We start from the raw sequence: 4,781 nt of genomic DNA on the forward strand, positions 1-4,781 counted from the left end.
AAATGTGCTTCATGTGGGCACAGAAATCACTTCTCGCAAGAACATTTCCGAAGAGAATCATTTCAGCAGGGCTGTTGGAGTCGTGACTAGAGCCAGCTCTGTGACGTCACAGCCAGCCCTAGAGAGGCAGCACCTCTTTATGTTTTTTAGAGAGACTGCAGGCCAGGGTGGAGAGAGACTATGCTTGTGACAATTAAATACTGTCTCTTCCCACCCAGTCGCTCTCAGAACTGGAAACTGAGGCCCAGAGAAGGGATTCCAAGTGCCTTCTGGGGTGGCTCTCATGAGGGCCCACGCAGTCAGCTCTGAGAAGACAGAAGCCCCTTTAGACGGTGAGCTCTTGGCTCAGCTGGAGGACTAAGCTGGCTGGGGCCACCCCTGTCAGAACTCCAGTTCCTAGCAGGCAGGGTGAGACAGACTGTGAAGACTGGGGCCCACAGGCATGGCCAGCCCACAGGGCAGGATGGGTCATCTAGGGAGGTCCTAGAAGAAGATGGTGAGAAGTCTAACCTCAGGGGGTCAGGGGCAGCCCATAGGCAGATACCAGGCCACCTCCAGGGAGTCTAGAGGAGGGGTGATGCAGACAGAAGCTAGCTCGGACCAGGGACTCCAGATTCCAAATCTCTCCCCTGGCACTTGCCCTTGATCCTTAGACTCATAGTCCGTCCCACTGCCTTGAAGTGCCCATAGATACCTCAAGCCACCATGTCCACACAGAGCTCATCGCCTTTCCTCCACCTCCCGTGGTTCTTCCTGGGGACCTGCTTTAAGGAGGAACACCTAGCAGTCACGCAGATCTTGCCCACGTTCTATTCTTTGTGCCTCTGAAATGTCTGCCAGCTCTCCCCACCCCCCTGCCTCCCTTCCACCCTCTCCTGAGCAAATCTGCATCTTCTCTCACGTGGAGACTAACCAGCAGATCCTAAATCATTTCGTACAATCTCTTCTCTCCCATCTCTTTCCATTTGGAGTCTGTTTTGGAATGTGCACATCACATCACATAATGTTCTGACCCCGAGCGCCCCCAGAGTAAAGCCCAAATGCCTGAACTTGGCCAGGAGGATGCTGCAGGATCTGACTTGTGCTCACCTCTGGACAGCAGAAGCCCAGGTGTCAGGCATTCTCCCTGCTCCCCCTGTGGTCTGCTGGGCTTTGAAGGCCATGCTGCCTTAGGGATACCCTGTGCAGTGTGAGTCCTGACTTACATGTTGATTGTCGAGGCCTCCACTTCAGAGATGGCAGTCTCCAATAGACAGCCTCACTGGGTAAAGGGCCAGGCTGCCTCCCTTGACGTTCCTTTGTTTAAAAATCTTTGGCTGAGGAGTTCCCATTGTGGCTCATTGGGTTGAGGGCCTGTTGTAGTCTCCGTGAGGATGCAGGTTAGATCCTTGGGCTGGCTCAGTGGGTTAAGGATCCAGCATTGATGTAAGCTGTGGCTCTGCTGTAGGCTGGTAGCTCTGATTCTACCCATGGCTAGGGAACTTCCACATGCCCCAGGTGCAGCTGTCAAAATAAAAAAAAAAAAAAAAATCTTTGGTTGATTTAAAGGTTCCCTGGTGGCCTAGTGGTTAAAGATCTGACGTTGTCACTGCTGTGGTACGGATTCCATCCTTGGCCAGGGAACCTTCTACAAGCCATCGGGGTACCCCCCACAAAGTCTTTGGTTGATTTAGATAACTGACCACTGGACCACTTCCCCCCACTTTTTCTTCCTGTGCTTTAATTACCCCTCTTGTTTTATTTTTTATTTTTTTATTTTATTTTTGCTTTTTAGGGCCATACCTGCGGTATATGGAGGTTCCCAGGCTAGGGGTCTAATCAGAGCTGTTGCCACCGGCCTACTCCAGAGCCACAGCAATTCCAGATCCAAAACATGCCTGTGACCTACACCACAGCTCACGGCAATGCCAGATCCTTAACCCACTGAGTGAAGCCAGGGATCGAACCTGAAACCTCATGGTTCCTAGTCGGATTCGTTAACCGCTGAGCCACGACGGGAACTCCGAGGCATTTGTCCTTTCGTAAGCAGCAGTCTGGAGTTTGAGAAGCTGAGCAGAGCGTTCAACAATCTCATGGGGCCAGAGAGACCAAAGACGGAGTGGAGGGGCTATCAAACCAAAGGAGTACCTAGCCACACTGCTGTCAGAAACCAGAGTTTCGGAGTTCCCGTCATGGCGCAGTGGTTAACGAATCCGACTAGGAACCATGAGGTTGCGGGTTCGGTCCCTGCCCTTGCTCAGTGGGTTAACGATCCGGCGTTGCCGTGAGCTGTGGTGTAGGTTGCAGACGCGACTCGGATCCCGTGTTGCTGTGGCTCTGGTGTAGGCCGGTGGCTACAGCTCCGATTCGACCCCTAGCCTGGGAACCTCCATATGCTGTGGAAGTGGCCCAAAGAAATAGCAAAAAGACAAAAAAAAAAAAGAAACCAGAGTTTCCTCACTGGAGGAAAGTATATCCTCCAAACCATCAAATGATCTCCATACCAGCAGTATCTACTTCGTGCGTTGATGGGAATGTTCTGTTATCTGCACTGACCAATATAGCAGCCACTAGCGCTATGCGGCTCTTGAGCACTTGGAATGTGATATATACAGCTGAAGAACTGAGTTCTTGATTTAATTTAATTCTAATTCAAATAGCTCTATGTGGCTGGTAGCTGCTTTTAAAAATAGGACAGTTCTATACCATGTTTGGTTTGCAATCAGGAATGGCCAGGGATACCAGAAAGCAAGACCAAATGATGAAACCAAGGGGAAAAACCATACAGAAACAGATCCAAATACTGGAATCATTAGACATGGTCTTTAAGTCAGAGAGAATTAAGTATGTTTAGATACTTAAAACTCGCAAATAGCAATAATCTTTAAAAAATTATATTGAGGTATAGTTGGTTTACAATGTTGTATTAATTTCTGCTGAATAGCAAAGTGACTCTGTTATACATTTATATATTCTTTTTTTTTTTTTTTTGTCTTTTTGCCTTTTCTAGGGCTGCTCCCATGGCGTATGGAGGTTCCCAGGCTAGGGGTCCAATTGGAGCTGTAGCCACTGGCCTACACCAGAGCCACAGCAACTTGGGATCCGAGCCGCGTCTGCGACCTACACCACAGCTCACGGCAACGCTGGATCCTTAACCCACTGAGCGAGGCCAGGGATCAAACCCGCAACCTCATGGTTCTTAGTTGGACCCGTTAACCACTGAGCCACGACGGGAATGCCTATATATTCTTTTTCATTATGGTTTATTACAGGATATTGAATACAGTTCCATGTGCTATATAGTAGCACCTTATTTTTTATCCATTATGTGTGTGTGTGTCTATGTATGTATTTAGATATTTTATAATAATTTCAACAACATGAAAATGTCTTCGTTTCTCACCTAAAAGACAAAACAACACACGAGGCTGGTGGCTCTTCTTTCTACTCTACTATTTTCAATTTTGGTTTTCATCATCAAGGTGACTTTGTAGTCCAAAAATGTTGCTGAAACTCCAACCATCACACCCAAGTTGCAAGACAAGAGAAGATAACATGCAGAAGGAGAAATGGGGTTTAACTCATACCCTAACTCATCTCTCTTGCAGTAGCCTTCCTAGAAGTTCCATACAACATTCAGCTTATATCTTTTTGTCAAAACATGTTTTTGTGGCTGCCTCCCATTTCATGGGAAACTGAGGAATATCATCTTTTGGTTTGGAAATTAATCAGCCCAGCAAAACAGCAGAGTTCTGTAAAAAAAGAGGGAAGGGGAGAATAAATACTGCAAGAGGTAACAAGCTATCTCTGTTATATATTCCTACTTAAAGACCTTCAACGCTCCCCACCGCCAGGCACATAGAGACCTCGAAGTTTGACCCCAAGCTCTCATTCCAGTTTTACCTCCTGTCCCCTCTCCAGATACTTCAGGGTCTAACCACCTCTAGTCACTGCCACTTTTAAAACACCCAAGATGCAAGGTGCCATGCCCTTACTTCCGCTCATTCTTTGGCCTGGATGCCCTCTGACTCATTTTCAAAGCTTCATTCAAAGGTCATCGCTTTTGTGTTACCTTTTCCAGCTCTCCTAGTCAGAATCGAAATCTCTCTCCAGTTCCCATAGCCCATGGTGGATGCCTGCATTAGTGCATTTGTGTTGAATTGTAATGACTGCTTTTTGTGTCATCTCTCTTTCTAAATTATGAGTGTCTCTGAATCAGAAACACAACTTTTTCTTCATTTTTATTCCCCTAGTGTTTGTTATGTGGTTGATGCTCTGTCAAGTTTTGCTGAATGAATAAGTAAAAGAGTAAAAGATAAAGTTAGTTAATAAATCTCTAATGCTTTCCCTCTCTAATGTAAATAATTCCAGCTGCAGACAACTCAGCCTTTATAGAAAATGGAGGTGATATTGCAAGGTTTTTGTTATGCTAGACCTGTGTTGTAATAAATAAACATGTAATGAAATAAGTATGCTGAGCTGGGAAATTATTTTGTTATTTTTATACATATTATTTGATATGATGGAAAAAAATCAATGTCAGAGCCACACAGTTATAAATAGGAGTGATGGAGTTGCATTTAAAACAGCATGGCTACATCAAACATCACCTTTGTGCTCAGTAACTTGAAAGATACTGTATGAAATCCCCATCACTCTCCTTTCACACCCGCCTCTTCCCCACAGACACATGGACCACACACACACACACACACACACACACACACGCGCGCGCACACACACGAGTTCACAGTTACTGCCTTCTAGGAGGGTGAGACCCTGTAAAAATAGAACACAGAGCC

This window comes from Sus scrofa, chromosome 13, assembly GCF_000003025.6.
Source record: "Sus scrofa isolate TJ Tabasco breed Duroc chromosome 13, Sscrofa11.1, whole genome shotgun sequence".
NCBI lineage: Eukaryota > Metazoa > Chordata > Mammalia > Artiodactyla > Suidae > Sus > Sus scrofa.